The sequence below is a fragment of the Littorina saxatilis genome, linkage group LG6 (assembly GCF_037325665.1).
Source record: "Littorina saxatilis isolate snail1 linkage group LG6, US_GU_Lsax_2.0, whole genome shotgun sequence".
NCBI classification, from domain to species: Eukaryota; Metazoa; Mollusca; class Gastropoda; order Littorinimorpha; family Littorinidae; genus Littorina; species Littorina saxatilis.
Genome location: NC_090250.1, coordinates 31,827,893 through 31,850,686, shown reverse-complemented (window position 1 = coordinate 31,850,686; position 22,794 = coordinate 31,827,893). Strand labels below are relative to the sequence as shown.

General features: G+C 41.5%; 1 long non-coding RNA gene across 1 annotated transcript; it reads right to left on the bottom strand.

The window, feature by feature from the left end:
* Positions 1-14: 14 nt before the first annotated feature.
* On the bottom strand, positions 15-11,586 carry LOC138968166 (uncharacterized). The gene is made up of 3 exons (XR_011456092.1): positions 11,366-11,586; positions 4,975-5,210; positions 15-141 (listed from the first exon to the last, which is right to left on the bottom strand). It is a non-coding gene; the product is annotated as an uncharacterized lncRNA (long non-coding RNA).
* Positions 11,587-22,794: the final 11,208 nt, after the last annotated feature.

Here is a 22,794-nt window from a genome sequence, read left to right as displayed (position 1 = left end):
GACAGCCCCGCTGCAAAGGATCAGGCGGCATCCTCCATACTGTCCCAGAAGCCAGGCCGTGGGGATCTGCATCACGTAGTAACCCACGAAGTAGGACGACGCTAACCAGCCTTTTGCGGTCTTGTCCCAGTCGTAGTACCACTGCGTGTCCAGAAAGGGAAATATAAGACATAAGGCATAAGATATAAAAAAAAAAACTAACAGATCTACTATTGTCCATACAATAGATAAACATAATACTAATAAATGACATGAAGATGACAAGGCAACAACACAAACAGAGACACAGCACTCACAAGTAAGCATGAGAAAGAAAAGAAAATGTTAAACAATGATTATGTACATGGCTATTTACAACTGATCTGATTGAGGCTTGCAGCAATCGACAGCAGTCACCTGTGAGATCTCCACCACGTATTCAAACACGAAGTAGAAAGACTTAGCAGTCTTGTCCCAAATGCACTAATACGAATAATAATACGAATATTTGTAACGCGCACATATCTCACCAACAGGCGACTCAAGGCGCACATACACTCATTCACACACACGGAGACTTAACGTCACTAACACACACACACCACACTACCACTGTGTGTCCAAACAAAGTGAGAAATATAAACTAATAAAGACATAAAATACACAATTGAACCACGTCCATCGGGATCAGCTCGTTACTCCTCCGTATCGCTACTCCCCCGGCTCGATACTCCCTCGGCTCGTTACTCCCCCGGCTCGTTACTCCCCCGTATCACTGCTCCCGGCCCGGATGCCAATTTGCGATTCCTAAACGCCCCACTGAACGACTGACGTCACATGTTGCTTTGGTCTTTTCCGGAGGAACACCGCGTGTACACAATACACACTTCGATCGCGAAGCACTGCCATTGCACATTTTTGCAACGAAAACCGTGCCACTGTTTCATTCATCTTGGTGTGTTAAATCTGAAAGCAATATAAGTGAACGAACAATTGAAAACATATCACTGGCGTTACTAAACTGTAGCTCAGTGTTTCAGTGTGACGTGGAAGTGTTCAAATATGAGGGCCCCAAAGGGTTTAAAATCGTGATCGTGATTGGTGTTTTTTGACCTTTCTGTGACCGTGATTGCCAAAATTTCCATTTCTGTGATCGTGATGGGACTTTGCCCGTGATCCGTGATGACAAAAAAATCAAGTCTCGTGATCGTGATTGTCATTTGTTTTTGTGATCGTGATGGGCATTATTGCAAAGCATTTTATTTTCAACGTACATTTTTCACAGCTGTATCACTCCATGAGTCCGTCGCGATATAACCCTTCGTGGTTGAAAACGACGTTAAACACCAAATAAAGAAAGAAAGACTCTATGAGTATGATCCTCTATTCGTCAAGGAGCTAATCCCGATTGAAGGGAAGCAACAACACATTCAGAAATATGATTTTGACAGCAATTGCTTCTCTTTAAGAGAACCAATCACAAAAAAGAGATCCAATCAGAAGGCGAATTGCAAAAGTCTGCCAAACTTCATCCAATGGAAGGGCTTCGTGCTAAAGTTTTGAGTGCATTCAGTCAAATTCGAATTCGAAGATCAAAAATGGCGTGCAGCGGCATTGTCATCGAACTTCTGTTATATTTTGTGGATTCAAGCCAGACCAAAGCAGGCGGCGAGAATGCCTTCCTTGGTGGAAAGGTCAGGCTACGGGTCCGTCTTTCCGAAGACGAAATGTCAAGGTATGTCATCTATCAAGGCAGGACTAGGTAAGTACTTTACAGTTGAGGGTCCAGGGGGCAAGGTCCCTTGGTGGAGGTTGCAAGGGGGCGAAGCCCCCTTGAAGCTGAACGTTTTTTGATGTTTCTGGAGGCAAAGGAAGCCTCTCCTTGAACGAAAAAGGTAAATTCGACAGCAAGCTGTATAGGCAATGAAGAAGAATTGAGATTGTAAAAACTCATACTTTTCATCACAAAAATCGTTGAAGAAAAATGTCTTTCGAAAGGGGGTGAGAGGTGCGATTTCTCCTCGGATTTCATGATGATCCAGATGCACAACCCCTGTAACCCCCCCCCCCCCCCCCCCCTAGTCCGGCCATGTCTATGTTGCTCTATGACTGTTCTGAATGTAGGCAAAAATCTTGAAATTTGTTTAAGATCTTTGAGATTGATTGAGATCATTGACATTGTCGACATTGCCACGTCCGGCTGTCACTCGCTCAGTGTGACCTCGACTGGCTCGAGTCTGATCGAGTCTGCGTGTAGCCAAAACCGAAACTAGAAATGTGTTTTTCATCCCAGCAACGTGGACACGCTTGGCATAGATTCTAATTGTCGCTTCTTTGCATTAAGCTTGGATTTATTTTAGCGCCTGTAAACTTATCAACAATGGGTTAAATTCAGGAACTATGGCGGGGAGACGTGCCAGTTTGGGTCACTTGATCCTCATGTCAAAATCGACCAAAGTCATGTTCGTTGGGGATTTTGTTATTATAGACTCTACCATCACACATTCATGTACTTTAATTTCAATCCACCCAATAGTTATTGAGAAAATGGGTTTAAAAGATTTAGCTCTGGAAATGTGAAATTGTGCAGGTATATATTCATGTGTGTGAGTTGAATGTGTATGAGTGTATATTCCTTCACCCACCTTCATGATTCCTAGACTGACCTTTAGTCAGGATTATAGACTCTACCATCACACATACATGTACTTTAATTTCAATCCACCCAATAGTTTTTGAGAAAAAGGGTTTAAAAGATTTAGCTCTGGAAATGTGAAATTGTGCAAGTATATATTCATGTGTGTGAGTGAGGGTGTGGGAGTTGAATGTGTATGAGTGCAGGGGCGGATTAGGGGGGGGGGAGTTACAGGGGTTCCGGAACCCCCCCCCTCCCCCCCGGCTGTCAAAAAAATAAAATAATAATACTAACTATAAAAGAAATAATGAGTGGCTGCTGACACCAGTTGATCATGTTTAAAATCAAGGATAAGCCATAAATTGTTCATAAAATAGCTAAATCTCTTCAGCTTCTGGGGGGCTCAGCCCCCCAGACCCCCCAACGGGGCCTTGCCCTCGACCCCAGGTTGTAACCCCCCCTCCCCCCTCTGGCTTAACTGCTCCGCCCCTGGAGTGTATATTCCTGTGAGTGTCTGTATGAGAGAGAGAGAGCGAGAGAAAAAACAATGAAAACAACATTCTTGTTACTGATTACAAATCATGATATGTATTTCTATGTGTGTATGAAAGAGAATTAAAAAAAAATAAAAAAGTGCAACAGTTGTCATTTTGTGTTGAATAAACAATAGATCCAGAGGAGCGAATTACTGTGTGGTTGTGTTTACTTTGACACGTGCTTTCTGTACCTGCAACTTTTACCGTGACCGTGATTTGCCACTGGTGTTTGTGATCGTGAAAACAAAAATCAAGGTAACTGTGATCGTGAAAGCTAAAATTTCCCTTCCCGTGATCGTGATGATACCCCCCCTTTGGGGCCCTCAAATATCTGCTGTATCAGGCAAGCCGATTTGGTTTCACCTGCACGACTGCGAGAGGCGAGCGCAAACCGTTGTGTTGTTCAGAAATGGTGTTCCCTTTGATATGTTAGTGGACATTTAACTTCAAATGCAACCTTTCTTAGCCGTAGAGTTGGTAACAGAACCTTCATGCGCGAGAAACGCCACATACCACGGAGTAACCCTGAAATGCCTTCACTTTTGTAGCCCTGTCTGTCAGTTGCTGTCGTAGCCTAGTGGTTTGTGCTCCAGCTTGAAGGTCAGCTGACTCGGGTTCGACTCCCTTCCTGGTTACAGTTTTTTTTTCTTGTTTGCTTAATTTTTGTCATCTATTTTGTGTCCTTAACTCCACCCTTCAATCTTTTCAACCCTGATGCATTCCGTTTGTTTATTTTAATTTAAAAAAATTTTTTTTAAACCATTTCCCCCAAAGCGGTTTAGCACGGTGGTATGTTATGATGAAAACGCGATTACACAAAGCTCACATGTGCACAGACTGCAAACTAAACGGCGTGGGCTCACAGTATTAGCCAATAACAAGCACGCATATTAAACCGCAGCGCAAAGCGTAAACATTAGTACAACTTGAAGAAATCAATCTAGTTACCAGAAACAAAACCGTGCTTCGCACCGAACAGTTCGACAGTGACTGACCTACTGACCGAACCGCACCTCTCGCTTGTGACAGTCGCTCATGATACAACCATTCTCTTGCCGAGTCTGAAATTGATCTTCATAAAACTATGTGTAAGTGCAGAGACATTCTATCTATGTCTCTGGTAAGTGTAACAAAAGAAAAAAACTAATTTCTTTCATATTGCCTGAATAATAACTTTATTAACTGATAATCAAGGTGGCATCGCCAAATGACTGCAAGTGCAACGCGATCGAAGTGGCACGCAGTGTTCCTCCGGAAAAGGCCGAAGCGGCTGTGACGTCAGTCGTTCAGTGGGGCGTTTAGGAATCGCAAATTCGCGGCCCGGCTCGTTACTCCCCCGTACACAGAAAATGACTGGATAACCCTGTGATAGTAAGTTGGCATGAAATATTGTTCCCCCCCCCCCCCCCCCCCCCCTGTCCAGATGTTTTATTTGTTTCTTTGTTTGTTTATCCAGACAATTTCTCCGGAAAAAACAATATTAGATTGAAGGCTCACACCAGCCATGGGTGGCCTTGCCCCAGTCACAACACAACTGTATCTATAGAAGGAAATGAAGACGGGAAAGACAGGATATAAGAACATAGTCATGCGATGTTACTCACAATAGAGATGTATGGAAGTGACAAGACTTCTGTATAGAACACATAATTATGTGAATAAATCTTGTAATAATAACACAGTATATACATAACCTGTATTTGCATGACTCTCTCATGGAGGAACAGAGAGAGAAAAAGACATAGACAAAGACAGGGACAGAGAAACAGGATGTGTTGGACGTGCAAAACTTAGAACCACAGAAAGATATGCGCACAGAGTTACCTCAGTTTCATTGTTTAACGGAATTCCGTGTGCATATGCTGATGGCTGAGTTGAGGTTGAGGCTGCTGTGACGTTGACAATGACGTCATCATCATGACGTATCATTAGAAGAAGTGACGCACCAACGAGAGCTTGTGAACCAAAGGAACAGGAGTTACCCAGGAACGCTATTATACATACGAGAAGTCGATAAGATGGAAATATCGGATGAAGCTCCAGGGTTCCTCTGCTCTTGTCTGTCAGGATAGAACATAGACGAAGCAATTATTTGTTTCGCGAAAGACTCATTGTCACAAGAGAGTACATAAAGAAGGCTAACATATACAAAAAGAATGCTTGACGAATGTATTTTAAACACAACAGGAATTTAGCTGATGTTTTACTGAGGTTCAACGTCAAATAGTTTGAAAGATTCCCAATAAAAAAAAAGACAAAAAGAAAGAAAGAAACAAGACAAGACAAGACAAAGTCTTTATTATCGAGGGTAATAGATAAGCAAGAATATTGTTTTTTTACATCCAGCCCTCGCCCTAATATAGGGTCAACAAGAACAGAAAACAATATAATCAAAGAACTAAATATAAATATAAAGAAAGAAAGAACAAGTCGCGTAAGGCGAAAATACAACATTTAGTCAAGCTGTCGAACTCACAGAATGATACTGAACGCAATGCAATTTTTTCAGCAAGACCGTATACTCGTAGCATCGTAAGTCCACCGCTCGTGGCAAAGGCAGTGGAATAGGGCCTTTTACAGCTGACCGCGCGCTGAGTCATTTCGAGTTACTCCCCTTGGGTACGGGCAAACTCGCTGTCGATACTGTTACTGGATACAGACGAGATGGTCTGCTGCAACTTGTAAAAACTGCACAGCAGTTGGAACTACCGATCGATCCGGATTTTACAAGACAGGACGTGCAAGAAAAACTTTCCGAAAAACTTCGACAGATCGGATTTCCACCACGCGATCCTTTTACATCCGAAGAAAAAAGTGACCCATCAAACGCACCCAGGATCGGTGTTGTTGACATCCTGAACTATCTGATTGAGAAAAAGAACGATTTCGACCAGAAGAAGGCGAAAACTTACAAATCCTTTGAAGATATATCGCCTTTTTCATGGCCATGTGCTCAACTTGAGATACATACATGTGCAGAAGTGGAAAAGTTTTTCGTCTACACCGCGGAGGTAAAACCGACACAGAGGCAGACAACCTACCTGCACAATTCCTCATATAAACGGTGCATAATCGTCAGCGAAGATGGGGACATTCTCCTGGGATTTTGCCAGTGTCCGGGGGGGGGAGGGGGGGTGGCAAGTACTTACATTTCACAACATAGGCATGTTATTATTCATATTGTTATTGTTAGTATTGTTACTCCTCACTGAAACCAAGCAAAGCAGGCTGTTCACCCTCAATAATGCTTTTACTGTATTAGTACTGTCACAGTATGTTTGCATGCATACATGCAAATATTAGTTAGCTTCCATGAAATATTGAATATATCCCCATTTCACAGCACTAGGATGGGATGTATGGCACTTTGAATCACTAACAGTAGCACTGCCTCTTCAATACCCATCTCCTTTTTGAAACTGAAGAGTATGGGTATGGACCAGTGGCAGTGAATGGTTAATGAACATACATGTATGGGTTGCTCTGATTTCATTCATGATCAGGTACATTTGGTTTTTTTTAACCACACAAACACTTAGACAACAATTATTAGAGTATGAGTTTTTCCGCGTTTTGATTTTCATTTAAATCCAAGTCACAGCTTCTGTTTTATGATGAGTGATGTAGTTTGAAACACTTGGACAACAATTATCAGAGAATGAGTTTTTCCGCGTTTTGATTTTCATTTAAATCCAAGTCACAGCTTCTGTTTTATGATGAGTGATGTAGTTTGAAACACTTGGACAACAATTATCAGAGTATGAGTTTTTCCGCGTTTTGATTTTCATTCAAATCCAAGTCACAGCTTCTGTTTTATGATGAGTAATGTAGTTTGAAACACTTGGACAACAATTATCAGAGTATGAGTTTTTCCGCGTTTTGATTTTCATTTAAATCCAAGTCACAGCTTCTGTTTTATGATGAGTGATGTAGTTTGAAACACTTGGACAACAATTATCAGAGTATGAGTTTTTCCGCGTTTTGATTTTCATTTAAATCCAAGTCACAGCTTCTGTTCAAGTTATGATGAGTGATGTAGTTTGAAACACTTGGACAACAATGTCAATTATCAGAGTATGAGTTTTTCCACTTTTTGATTTTCATTTAAATCCACTCTGGAGTCACAGTTTCTGTTTTATGATGAGTGATGTAGTTTGAAGTGTTGGTATTAAATTTTCACTGACAATCATTCTGTGCTGGTATTCCCATTTTCACCTGCAGGGTTATGAAATATATGGGGAGAAACTTGGTCAGTAAAATCATCTTCACGCGTGAACTGAAAATTGTCTCTGTTTAAAATTACAATGTATTTCGTGAACACACCTGGAGAATGCCCTTGCGTGATTTAAAACTGCCTGCTGTGAATACTGTTGTCATACTATGAATTTTCTTTTGAGAAAAACAAAAGAATGAAAAGCTTTTAACTAGCTTGTGAATGAGCCTCTTACTTCTATGTGGGGCTAGGTGCTTTGAACTATTTTTAATGCCTGAAAAGGATAGTGATGGAAATCACTAGTTTAATGTCAGGTGTGACAAGTCACATATATACTATTGATTGAACTATTTTTTTAATTAATCTGCAATTTTGTTACAACCTACTTTGTTTATTTGGTGACAAGCTAGTGAGAGGCACTTTTTAGTGCTTGAATAGTACTGTGATGCACATTATTTATCATTTCAGTCTAGTCGTACTCATGATTACAACCAATAGTTCTTGTGAGCTTGTACAGTTATGTGATGTCTCTCAAGTCTTTTTCCTTGAGGCAAACCATTTTTCCTTTGAACGACACATAGTTCAGTTTGACCATTTTTTTTCATTTTTGTGTTCTTGTTGTATGCAACTGCAAGCACCGAGCTGTCATGCTTTTTGTCTGATTTCAGACCATATTCTTTGGGCCATTTGTATGCTGAAGTAGTTTTGTTTTTCTGCCACTTCTGTTAGATTGTGTTTTTGCAGTGAGATTCATGTTCAAAATTTTAGACAAGATTAAAAGAATGATCCTGTTTCTTAAATGCCTTCGTGTTCATTGGTTTGTAGACTATGTGTCACTTGCTGTCTAGTTTTTCAATGAAATTGTTTTGCTAACTAGCTGCAGTATCACACTTTGGTTTATGGGGATATGAAAAAGCTACATTAAAACCATTTCTTCCTCTCTCAGCACATAAAGTCAAAGCATGGTACAATCTTTTTTGTTCCATTTATACTTATGAAGAAAAACAGCATGTCATTTTCAAGTGCCCCCCGACGAAGTGTTTTGTGCAAATGTAGGTGTCTTTGTTGACTTTTTCGATGTTGAACCTCTCGATCGTTCTTCCACATAGTTTAATCCATTTTCGGCACTTTTCTAAATCTCTAGAGGGTTTGGAAAACGGTACCCATCCAACACCGACCATGTGTGATCTCTCACGGTGTCTTAAATCACTTCCACACACGCCATAACAGCAATGTTTGTGCACCATCGTACAGCTCCACCATTCAAACAACGCGCAAAAGTGGCTGACTTTGCCCGAGGCACAGCGGGCCAAGGTCAAGGTCGCCTAGAATAGCCCAGGTGTAAAAGGCCCTATTGACAAGAATTTAAGAGCGGGGTAGTAGTTGCGCTGAGAAGGATAGCACGCTTTTCTGTACCTCTCTTCGTTTTAACTTTCTGAGCGTGTTTTTAATCCAAACATATCATATCTATATGTTTTTGGAATCAGGAACCGACAAGGAATAAGATTAAAGTGTTTTTAAATTGATTTCGAAAATTTAATTTTGATCATAAATTTTATATTTTAAATTTTCAGAGCTTGTTTTTAATCCAAATACAACATATTTATATGTTTTTGGAATCAGAAAATTATGAAAAATAAGATGAACGTAAATTTGGATCGTTTTATAAAAAAATATGTGTTTTACAATTTTCAGATTTTTAATGACCAAAGTCATCAATTAATTTGTAAGCCACCAAACTGAAATGCAATACCGAAGTGCGGTCTTTGTCGAAGATTGCTTGGGCAAAATTTCAATCAATTTGATTGAAAAATGAGGGTGTGACAGTGCCGTCTCAACTTTTACAAAAAGCCGGATATGACGTCATCAAAGGTATTTATCGAAAAAAATAAAAAAAAGTCCGGGAATATCATTCCCAGGAACTCTCATGTAAAATTTCATAAAGATCGGTCCAGTAGTTTGGCCTGAATCGCTCTACACACACACACACACGCACAGACAGACACACACACACACACACACACACACACACACACACAGGGGCGGATCAGTTGCTTTGTAAGAGGGGGTGCACTTTGAATCGAAAGTGAATGTGATGGGCGCGAAGCGCCAGAATTTGCTAGGGGGTTCCGGGGGCATGCCCCCCCGGAAAAAAATTTGGCCCAAAGAAGCAAAATGGTGCCATCTGGTGCCATTTGAACTTAGAAATGGTCATAGAATCAGCTTTCCAATTTTTTTATTTGTTTGTTTTGCTGGAGGGGGGGTGCACGTGCACCCTGTGCACCCCCCCTCGTCCGCCCCTGACACACACACACACACACACACACACGTTTTATTACGTTTCCGGATTAAAGTTGAATTTGTCGAATGCGAAGCCATGTGGTTAGGAAGTCAGAAACATTGTCAAGACACCTTTTATAATTTTAAATGGAAGAAAAAAGTAAGGATTTTGGGAATTTATTTTTGTAATGACAGATCAGCCTCTGATGTTGAGGAAAATTGGACAGAGCGAATTACGTCTGTCAAGCGCTTGATTTCGGCATGGAAGAAAAGAAATTTGAGTATTATGGGTAAAATCATTGTAATTAAAACGTTTTTGATTTCCCAATTTGTTTATTATATGCAGGCATTTGTAATCCCTGATAATGTATTAGCAGAAGTAAATAGATTGTTGTTTAGATTTTTATGGAAAAAGAAAGAAAATAATAAAAAAGCATTTGAAAAGGTTAAGAGGATAATATTGTGTAGTGATATAGAAAATGGTGGCTTAAATATGATTGATTTGAAACACATGCAGCTTTCCTTTTTTATTACAATGGGCTGTCAGACTGACATCCCGCGAAGTCACAGATAAGTGGAAATATGTGCCAAAGTCAGTGTTATCAATGTACGGCTCAAATTGTGAATGTTTTTATTCAAATGTTGATTTTCGAAGATTAAAAGGGAGTGAACTTGTCAAATCCAAATTTTGGAAAACTGTCTTGAAAACCTGGCTTGATAACAATGTATGTATTGATGATAACTCATTTAATCCGCTTTTATGGAATAACCAATATTTTGTTTATGCTGGAAATGTACTGTATTTTGAAGATTGGGCAAGAAAGGGTATTGTTAGCGTATATGATGTTTTACATAGAAAAGAGTTTGTTTCCTATCAGTTCATTTGTGATGTTTTAGGAAAATCCCCACAGAGAATTTTGGAATATAACATGGTTCGTGCTGTTGTTGTAAATGTTATTAATAAGATGATGCACGGAAAGAAAGAAAGTCCGGCCTTCGTCGAAAATTGCTTGGCCAAAATTTCAATCAATTTGATTGAAAAATGAAGGTGTGACAGTGCCGTCTCAACTTTTACAAAAAGCCTGATATGACGTCATCAAAGATATTTATCGAAACAATGAAAAAAACGTCTGGAGATATCATACCCAGGAACTCTCATGTAACATTTCATAAAGATCGGTCCAGTAGTTTACTCTGAATCGCTCTACACACACACGCGCACAGACAGACAGACAGACACACACACACACACACTCACACACACACACACACACACACACACACACACATACACCACGACCCTCGTCTCGATTCCCTTCTCTATGTTAAAACATTTAGTCAAAACTTGACTAAATGTAAAAAAGAACACACCCCCCCCCCCCAAAAAAAAAAAAAAAAAAAAAAGAAAGGATGAACGAAACAAAGGAACAAAGAAACAAACCAAAAAATAAACAAAGAAAGAAACACACAAACAAACTAACAAACAAACAAACAAACAAACAAAGAAGCACAAAAAGAAAACTACTACAGATATTGTAACCACCACAACGACTACTATTTGTAACTTATACTGTTGCCACAACCACTGGTACTGCCACCATACTATTTCTGTATGCTATAACTTATACTGTTGCCACAACCACTGGTACTACCACCATACTATTTTTGTATGCTATTTTTCGATTTAAAATGTGGCTTGATGTCCGTTTAGTATAATGCTACCTGGTGATGCTGTCTGTGGTTCCCAAGCATGGTCTCCCACCAAAGGTAATGTTTCCTCCTTCATGATGCAGACAGTCGCTTTCTCTATTTACGTCTAACTTGTTTTCCGCACAACAAAGTATGAGGTTAGTGGACCCTTTTTGCCAGCAAGTGAACCTTGTACGTTCTCGAGATTAGTGCACTTTGAAATATCGCCTACAGACACGTATTAATGAGTATTATATGGCAACGATGTACCTTCAAAATGCGCCAGATGAATGAGTGAAAAGAGACCCTTCGTCGGTGTGGCAGGGGAGGGGGGATCGAGGTGGAGGGGGGGGGGGCGTAGGTGTGAGAGAGTGGGGGTTGGGGTGTCGAGGGACTGTTAATATAGAATATGATTTTCAATAAAGATAAACAGTCATGTGTTTTCTGCCGTTGGCTGGATAATACCGGTCAATGCCGTGACATGTACCAGCTGGCGTTTCCAGTGCTCGTTATTTCTGTGTCTGCGTTCGCCGCGTGAGCTAGAAAGAATGTTCCATTGTTCTATAAATAATAATAATAATAATGATAATAATAATAATAATAATAATAATAATAATAATAATAATAATAATAATAATAATAATAATAATAATAATAATAATAATAATAATAATAATAATAATAATAATAAATGAGCATTTATATTGCGCAACATCATAACTTTACAATTATGCTCTTTGCGCTTGACACATTTAAAATTAAAACACAGTTATACAAACATTTACATCTACATTCATAGTCAGCAACGCTTAATTAAAAGCATACACCATCAAACATACATTACAAAAGATTCTTCCATTAACTAAGTAATAAAAACATGAATAAAATAGGTAGTGAAAACAAGGAAATACCAGCTGAATACCCTTAATCAGACAGAACATGTTATCAACAATACTGAAAACAGCCCTAGATGTTTATATAATACATTATCACATTATCACTAAAACAACAAATACACTACATGTAGCCTACTGTATTACATTGTATTAATGAGCTATCATGCTTTGATGTTGCAATGTTAAAAAGATACAACTTTGTGTGTACATGTGTGTGTGTGTGTGTGTGTGTGTGTGTGTGTGTGTGTGTGTGTGTATGTGTGTGTGTGTGTGCGTGTGTGTGTGTGTGTGTGTGTGTGTGTGTGTGTGTGTGTGAGAGAAAAAAGGATTGAACGGCCACTGCACGGGTCTAGGTTTATCCTTGGCATTCGATGTCATTAATCCAACAAATAAGGGCACACATTTGTGGGGCACATTTCCAGTTTGTGGACCACAACAATAAGCCCACACATTTGTGGGGCACATTTCCAGTTTGTGGACCACAAAATGAAGGCCCAAACAAAATGTGGGGCACAAAATGTGCGCCATAAAAATAAAGGCAAATAAAAGTAGTCCTTAAATAAAATATGAAGCAAGTTTTTGTGGACCATAAAATTCGATTGATCACTTTCCCGAGAAGTCGGTTTTAAGACACAACAAAACGCTCTTCCTTAGGGGAGTACATGAATAGTAGTCTTGACGAAAAAAACATGGCGGCCGTCGTGACTTCCATTGGAAACAATCTAATATTTGGCAGTTCAACACGTCCACCAGAGAAATATATCGACAAAGAAGTTGAAACACTGACTGCCCTTCTGAAGGAATGCAATCGGGATGTGAATGGTACAGCTGATTTTGGACACGGTCTGCCTTGAATGAGGAGGTTGGCGATGAATCGCACCGGACACTACAGGACATTTTCCTCTCACTGATTTTCAATCATCGGTTTGGATCAACCAGCAGGTAAGTTATTGTTTTTAAAATCCAAGACATGACCATTGCTACCGTGGCCTTTGTATAACTGAGCAAGATGTATCTGTTGTGTATACGTGTGTTACTGAGTAACTGGGTGTGACTGTGAGTCACTGAGTGTGTGTTTGTTGTCCTCTTTTTTTTTTACTCAAGTTTAGAAAATGCTTGATCTTTAATCTGCATGCACAGACTCAAATGCTGCTGTATCAGTGTATGAACTATGGTTGTAAAAGAATAAACGAAACAATTACTGAATTAGTGAGCGATTTGGCTCTGATAGTGAAGTTGAAATAGTACTTATTTCATTTTCAAGACATGTTATGTTAATATTGTTCTGGTTTTTTGCAGGCCTCCCGAAAAATAGAGATGATGTGCATCATTCATATGCATACAGCTCCTGTCTTCCAGTTCCAACAGTTTACCTTTAAACATGGATACATGTACTGGAGAGGTATCAGAATGACTTGGCGTGGTGCTTTACATTTACAGACTACCCCTGAAGAGTAAGTTACACATTTCTTTATCACTTACAGCTTTTGCTTGTCAAATCGGTGTGGTAAAATGTATTTATAGTCTGAAGCTATAAACATGTACTGATGTAGATAATTCAGCAGTCTTTTGTTCTTTGTAAATTGTATTACAAGTACTTTGTAGATGAAATTATTCATACATTTGAAGATGCATAGTAATACTGTGCATGGTAATTGGTATGATGTACTTTGTATACATAATGGTACAAATATCTTCACTTTCTCTCTCCTTCCCATCTTAAAATTAGTTGCAACCCTATACTCACAAAGTGCATTATACTGTTTGTATGAACATTGAACTATTGCGATGCAAGAAAGTAAAACATGAAATAGCTAGAATGAAAGATTCACTCATTACTGGAATTATTTTAAATACAGTCAGTCCTTTCCTTGGCTCACAGTCACAGATTTGGCCAGGTTTTTTTTTATTTTTTTTTTTTACATGGATTAAGAGTTACAATGTAAATTGTAATACCACCTGCGTACTTGGATACCTACTTCTACATTCAACACCCTGACTGCCCCTGCGCAGAGTTAGAATTTTCTGAATGAATTAACATCACATTTCTCAACAAAACTGTAAGGTGTCAACGCTAAATAGGGAATGTGTGTGGGATGAGGGCTCATGCTGAATTTTAAAAAAATACTAACTTTCCATCACATTCCAGAAAATCCGCTCACATCAGCAGCATAACAAGATATGTCGTTAGAAAGGTTCTTGTGAGGAAGTCTTTTTAATTTTAATGATGAAAGATTATCTTTTTAATTTTAATGATGGAAGTACTGTATATATATATGGTTTTCACAGGAAGGAATGATGGCACCTGTAATATTACAGAACAATGTTTACAGTTTAGTTCATAGTTGTCACTGTCAGTATCACCCACACCATTCTCCATCCCACTGATCTTGTGAAGAACAAGTATTACCTCCTACCTACCTTCCCGCACCCCAACACACACCCTCTTCTCGATACCAAAAACATATCCCCATCAGCGCACAGCAAAATCTGGATGTGCTCAGTGATACATTTTCTTTATTTTCCAGGAAGTGAGGTGCCGAGACATGACGTGCAGGCAGCTTGCAGAGTGGTGCCTAGCTTTGCTGAGGATGATAATTAGATTCAGTCCATTCTGTGCTGACAGAGCTACTAGAACTGCTTTAATATAGTCCATCTGAAGATGCTTACACTTACAGAGGTTTTCTGTTGCCTTAGTGGTGAAATGAACATGTAACACATTAAAGGCACAGTAAGCCTCCCGTAAACCATCACAGATACGGTCAGGCTTTTACACACAGTACAAACACCCTTTCATTTAAACACTCACCGATTGAGAACATCCTAGGTGCCCTCCGTAAAGAGCGAACAATTTTCAAAGAATTTATTTTTGCGTGGTTTATCTTACCCCTGAGCCATCGTGAACCCGTGTGATCCAGTGTCCCCTTTTCACAATGTAGTCGTCAGTTAGTCATTTGAATGCGACTCGATGTGAGCTTATCTACAATAGCACGTTTTTATGCACGAAACAAACGGCTGTGGTTCACAAGAACTCTAGCGATGGCTTTTGACTGTTGAGAGGAACGGCGATATGCATAAACCGTCGTCTGCTACGACCCTTGCGTGACCCTGCTTCCGGGCTTTTCTTTTTTCAAACTTTCACAACTTGGAATTGTACTGATCTTGTCTTGATGAAAAAAAAATCTTGTATGATTAAAGAATGTTTGTGTAACAAGCTGTCAATTTATTATTTAGATTTTAAAAGTTAGGTCTAGCACAAAAACGCACCACGGTCCAAAAACATTCTGATAATCATCGATCCACGGCTATGGCCAGTTTACATCGATAGAATGAGACCCGAAGGGAAGTAACTCATTTTTGACCTGAGTTCAAGATGGGTCCAAAAAGTGTTCGAGACAATCTGCAAAATTAATTCTTTAAAAATTGCTCGCTCTTTACGTAGGGCACCTAGGATGTTCCCGTTTGGTGAGGGTTCAAATGGAAGGGTGTTTGTACTGTGTGTAAAAGCCTGACAGTATCTGTGATGGTTTACGGGAGGCGGCTTACTGTCCGGGCGTGATTTCCGGTATTGAATATTCATAACAGCCGTCCAGCACCAAAACGAGGCGCCATTGTTGTAGAGGAGCAAGTCCACAAAAATAAATTCTTTGAACATTTTTCACGCTCGACAGAAAGCAGCCAGGATGTTCCCGTTCGGTGAGCGTTCAAATGGAAGTATGCTTGTACTGTATGTAGACGCTCGGGGAGCTCTGTGATGGTTTACGGGAGGCTTACTGTGCATTTAACAATAACATTCTACACAAATAATGTGTGGTGCGGTGTGGATCAAGGGTACATTTTGACTTATGTAAGTTGTCGATTCAGCTAAATACAGGTAGTGTTTGGTATGCAGATATTTACTTACAGCAAACAGCGGTTTGTTTGTTTTTACTACATAAAGTGGTATTATCTTTTTTGTTACTGCGCGGCATCTGTTTTGACACAGATGACTTTGAAGAGAAAGCAGCAGAAATGTCTGATTTCTTCCTTCAACGTGACTACCCATCCAGCCTCTTGAATGTGGCCTTAAATAAAGTTCGTCGTATACCGAGACAGGAAGCTCTGCAGCCATTATCCACCTAAGACAGACCTGTGGCAGTTCTGACCCACCAGCCCCACAACCTACCTGTTCGCCACATTCTGAAAACTAATTGGTTCATCCTTAAGTCCAGCCCCTCTGTTGGTGACACTTTCAGCCTGCCACCCTTGTTGGCCTCCCGACGGGAATGCAACCTTAGAGATTCCCTGGTTCGATCCTTTCTTCGTTCGCCAGTTCCCCTACAACCCGGCACAAACGCATGCCAGAACCCTCGTTGCCACACCTGCCCCCACATTTGCCATTCTACCACTCTGACCGGCCCCCAAAAAGATTTCAAAATTAAACGCACGTTTTCTTGCACCAGCCGCAACCTCATCTATGCCATATACTGTCTCAAATGCCCCAAAGTACTCTACATTGGTGAGACCGAAAGAGCCCTCTCTACCCGCTTCACCGAACATCTGGCAGATATTCGGCATCGCCGCTGTAGGTCTGTTGCCCAACATTTCAACAGCAGTAACCACACCTCCCTGGATGCACGTGTGAAAGGTGTCTGGCAAATGTACAGCACCTCCACAGACAGAAAACAAGTAGAGTCGAATTTCATTTTATCCCTGGGCACATCCACACCTGACGATTTGAATGCGAACATGTGATGTACTTGTATTCCCCCAAACATACTGTGGATTTACGGTACGTGTGTGTGTGTATTTGTATCTGTGTGTGTGTTGTGTGTGTTTCTTTCTGTGTATGTTTATGTGTTTGGTTTTGTGTCTGTGTGTGTGTGTGTGTGTGTGTGTGTGTGTGTGTGTGTGTGTGTGTGTGTGTGTGTGCGTGCGTGCGTGTGTTTTTCCTCTTTTTTTTTTAATTTTTCTCCCCCTTTCTCCCTCCTCCTCCCCCCCCCCCCCCCCCCCCCCCCTTTTACGAGTGTGTATTACTTTTAGTCTGTATGCCTGTGCCCGTGACATCATCCAACCACTTCTCTCCCCTTTCATTCATTTCTGTTCCTAGAGCATCTTCTTTTTGCGTGTTGCCCCTCCATTTTCTTTCAAACCCTGTTCGTTCCGTGTTGCGTCTGCTTTTTGTTGTCTTTTGTGTTCTTTTCCTGATGAAGCTTCCAGAAGCGGAAATTCGTAATCGTCTTGTGTCGTCTTTGTATCGGTGAGTACAGTGATCCTTTGGGTTTTTTTTAACTTTGTTCATCTTACCACAGTCACTTCGTTGTTTAGATTTCGATTCGTAAACCAGACTGGATCTATTTGTCGTGCACCGTTTCTTGTTTCATGTAGTTTCATACCCTTTTCTCGGTTAGGTACACTTTCGTTCTTCGTCCTTTTCATCTTTCATCTTTCTCTTTTTCTTTTTTCTTCCTAGCTTATATTTTTGATTTTTGAGTCACTTGAGAAAAAGTGACTCTATGTAATCGGTCAGTGTTAGTCTGTCCGGCCGGCCGTCCGGCCGGCCGTCCGGCCGGCCGTCCGTAGACACCACCTTAACGTTGTTTCTCGGAAACTATCAAAGCGATCGGGCTCATATGTTGTTTAGTCGTGACCTCCAATGACCTCTACACTTTAACGATGGTTTCGTTGACCTTTGACCTTTTTCAAGGTCACAGGTCAGCGTCAAAGGAAAAATTAGACATTTTATATCTTTGACAAAGTTCATCGGATGTGATTGAAACTTTGTAGGATTATTCTTTACATCAAAGTATTTACATCTGTAGCCTTTTACGAACGTTATCAGAAAAACAAGGGAGATAACTAGCCTTTTCTGTTCGGCAACACACAACTTAACGTTGGGCTTTTCTCGGAAACTATAAAAGTGACCGGGCTCAAATTTTATGTGAACGTGACTCATTGTGTTGTGAATAGCAATTTCTTCCTGTCCATCTGATGCCTCATATAATATTCAGAACTGCGAAAGTGACTCGATCGAGCGTTTGCTCTTCTTGTTTTCTTTGGTTTATCCATCATGCCATCCACACTTGCTTCCCGAGTCTATTCTAGTATGACTCATTGCTTTTCGTTTCTCAGACCAGTACCTATCTTGTACCAACTTGCCACTTCTTATGGCAGGATGACAATAGGCAAAAAAACTACTTCCAGTCATCTCACTTTTCTGAGAGACTAGGGAGATTCAAAAGACAGCACGTTTCGTTTTGCAGCTCGTTTCGTTTGGTGAATGAGTCACCCCGCGAAACGGAACGTGAAACGAGACGGCATCCCAGCTAGCAAGCTTTCGTCGGCCGACTGACGATTTCAGTCGGGTGACGTCGTCATATGTCGTGTGTCGTCGTCCGTTGTCGCGCCGATACCGTTTTGACTGTGTGTAAAACTCGGCAAATGTACGTAATAAACCCCGACATCGGCCCCACGCAATGTTGCTGTCGATAAAAATATGCAGTTACGGGAGATAACAAATTGATGATCATTATTTTAACATTTGTTACGTCCCCTGTTCAAGTGTCGGTCCAGCAACGGCGTGACATTATGAGACTGACCATGCAAATGCGAAACTAAATTATTCATATTTGTTGACTTTTTCACATAGGAGTAGGATAATTAATTGTAATTGTAAGTTTTATTTGCATATTTGCAATCAAATACAGCATGAGCTCAAATCATGAGTTTTACATTTTAAAAATACGCCATCATTTACTTGAAATATTCAAATAGCTTTCCTTACGGTAAACAAGATTGAGTGTGAAAATGGCTGCTGCTTTCCCGCGTGAGCGAATTTTATTTGTTTTCTTAGTTCAAGTTAATATCGAAAGAAGAGACATTCTTGGGAATGTTGGACAGCACATTGATGATATGTTATCCGAGACGAATGTCGCCTCGGGATCTCAATCTGAGTGCTGGTCCCAGTGCCACGTGGTGGCGGTGAGAATAGTTGTGTAGCCAGTGAGTCAGGCTCTTGGCAATGACAATCAGATTCAGACGTCAACTCGAGGACAACCGACGGATGGAGCGAGTAAGTGATTTCGGTTTTTTTTGGCTCTCAATGTTAGTTTTGCTGTTACAGTGAGGGGGGGGGGGGGAGTACATACTGCTGTTATTATTCTGTAGATGTAGGTGTGTTTTGTCCTGTTACAGTGGGGGAGGGGGGTGTTGTACATACTGCTGTAAATATAGATGTAGGTGTGTTTTGTCTTGTTACAGTGGGGGGGGGGGGGTGTGTGTGTACATACTGCTGTAGATGTAGGTGTGTATTGTCCTGTTACAGGGGGGGGGGTAACATACTTCTGTAGCTGTAGGGGGAGGGGGGTACATACTGCTGTAGCTGTCAGTGATTTTTGCACTGTTACACTGGGGGGGGGGGGGGGGAGTACATACTGCTGAATCTGTAGCTGTAAGTGTGGTTTGCACTGTTACACTTGGGGGGGGGGGTGTACATACTGATGTATCTGTAGCTGTAGGTGTGACGTGTATTGCATTGTAACACTTGGGGGGGGGGGGGTGTACATACTGATCTATCTGTAGCTGGTGGTGTGTTTTGCACTGTTACACACTTGGGGGGGGGGGGGGTTGTACATACTAACTGCTGAATCTGTAGCTGTATGTGTGTTCTGCACAGTGACACTGGGGGGGGGGGGGGGAGGGGGTTGTACATACTGCTGAATCTGTAGCTGTAGGTGTGTTTTGTACTGTTACACTTGGGGGGGTGTGTGTGCATACTGATGTATATGCTTGGCGCTGGTGGACAATATTCACTTTTTTGGCCAAAAACACACTTTTTTGGCCAAAAACGTACATTATTGGCCAAAAAGTGTGTTTTGGGCCAAAAAAATATTTGGCCAAATCTCCCGTTTTAGCTAACATAAACAGTTTTGGCCAAAACTTTTACATAGAAAGTTTTGGCCAAAAAAAGTTATAGCCAAATCTATTTTATTTGGCCAAATGTGTGGGTTTTGGGGCCAAATCTTGTCTTTTTTGGCCAAAACTGGCGGTTTTGGCCAAAAAAGTGAATATTGTCCACCAGCACCAAGCATAGATGTAACTGTAGCTGTAGGTGTGTTATGTACTGTTACAGTAGGGGGGGGGGGGGTTGAACATACTGCTGTTTTTGTAGCTGTAGGTGTGTTTTGCACACGGGGGGGGGGGGGGGGGGGGGATTGGGGTTGTATATACTGCCGTATCTGTAGCTCTAGGTGTGTTTTGCACTCTACACGAGGGAAGGGGGTGGAGTGTTGTATGTTTTGTACTGTTACAGTGGTGGCAGCGGGGGGAGGGGGGTGTACATAATTCTGAATCTGTAGCTGTAAATGAGTTTTGTACTGTTACAGTGGGGGCGGGGGGGGGGGGGGGGGTTGGGGGTTGTACATATTAATGCTGTAGCTGTAGGTGTGTTTTGCACTGTTACACTGGGGGGGGGGTGGGGGGGTTGTACACACTGCTGTATCTGTAGCAGTAGGTGCGAATTGTGCTGTTACAGTTGGGGGGGGGGGGTACATACTGCTGTAGCTGTAGGTGTTTTTTGCACTGTTACACGCGGGGGGCGGGGGGGGGGGTACATACTGCTGTAGCTGCACCCAGCCAGCAAGACATTAGCGGCCGATAATCGGCCGAACACCCTTCAAAAAGTCGGGCCGGTGATGTCAAAAGATACGACGCGGGTGTTGGCCCGACTAACTTTTGCAAAGAGGCAAAGAGGCGGCCGACAGGCGGCCGAACACCTGTACTATGGCGGCACGCATCCGGTCCGATGTTAATCGGCCCGATGGCTTGTTGGACCTGCGGGCCGACATCGTCCCGATGTCTTCCCGCTGAAATCGATATCTTCCCGATGTCGGCATAAGGTGTCGGGCCGCAGGTCCAACAAGTCATCGGGCCGATTAACATCGGACCGGATGCGTGCCGCCATAGTACAGGTGTTCGGCCGCCTGTCGGCCGCCTCGTTGCCTCTTTGCAAAAGTTAGTCGGGCCAACACCCGCGTCGTATGTTTTGACGTCACCGGCCCGACTTTTTGAAGGGTGTTCGGCCGATTATCGGCCGCTAATGTCTTGCTGGCTGGGATAGGCCACAGACAAGATTTAGATGTATTCACGTTTCGTTTCGGAATGAAGGAAGGGCGATAAATCTTCAAGTGAAATTATCACGTCTGTCCTCGATCAGAATGGGAAAAAAAACACCTAGGAGGTGGTCCAGAATCGGGCATACTTCGATTATTTTCAGTCCAAATAAATCACACAGACTTTGTTTATACAAAATCACATACGAAGCCAGAATAAAAATTCGATGCGATGACCTACTTCTGCTTCGCCATTTGCTTTCTCACCATGAAGTTGGATAAATGTACCAGGATCAGCACCCTTCAAAATATTTCAGTTCACAACAGTTGTCTACCTCCAATGAACACATTCTCAGCGCTGAAAGACTGTGAAAGGGTTGATGAATCTAGCAATGCATAAAATGGCCAACAAATAAAACTGTTAGTGTGCAAAAATACTCACAAAAGTTGACGAAATATTGTTCGTTTTTTGGGGGTGGAAAACGTGACTGCGTTTTGACGTTCCACGTTCCGTTTCAGTTGACCTTCACCTTTCCAGCGAGAGACCCCCGAAATGATGACGTTTACCACAACTTCAAAACGAAACGTCCCGACGTTTCGTTTATTAAATCTCCCTAGTCACTGTCAGCGAGCAAACCTTATCCCCAAGGGGTTTCGTTTGACTCACTCTCCGGCTGAGCGCTCTGACTCGTTACTGCTTAAATGACACTAACCGCTGCCTCGCAGCTGCCAGTCAACACCTTATGCTTATCTCTGCTCAGAATGATCAAAGCGCTTGATCGTAAATTACGTGGTCTTACGGTCAAAATATGCACCCTTCAGCGACAACTAGTCACTTTCTTTCCTCCTCCTACTGTTTATGTTGTGAAACGGATTTTATCCTACATACGTGAGAGAGACACCCGTGAGATAATAATCGTTCAAATCACACGTGTGTATATCATGTAAATGAGGTCATGTCAAGCAAGTCTGGCAGGGACCTGTTTTTCCACTGCTTATGATGCCAAAGTCACCGAGACAAACGTCATTATAGAAACACAAATTGCGCTCGCTAATTACCCTCGATGAATCTTTAGAACTAACACGTCACGCCACACTTTCAGAGTGACGTTTCTTTGCTTTAGCGTAATAGATTGCACGAGGCTTTAGAAGAGATCGAGGTTCTAAAACAAGCGTCTTCAATTTAGCTGCCTCGAATGCAGGACATTTTCAGTAAAATACACGTAAGTACAGTATGTAGGATAAACAGAATACTACATGGCTTGCTGTTCCGTACCAGATTTACACTCGTTGCTTTTTCAAATAGTGAACAGCTCGCTTTCGCTCGCAGTTCAATATTTAAAAAAACAACTCGTGTAAATCTGGTACGACACAGCAAGCCATGTAGTATTCTCTATGTTCACACACACACAGCCAGTAGAGGAGGACCAAATTCCTTAGTTTCGAACTATTGCAAAAACACAAATGGCGGCCGCCA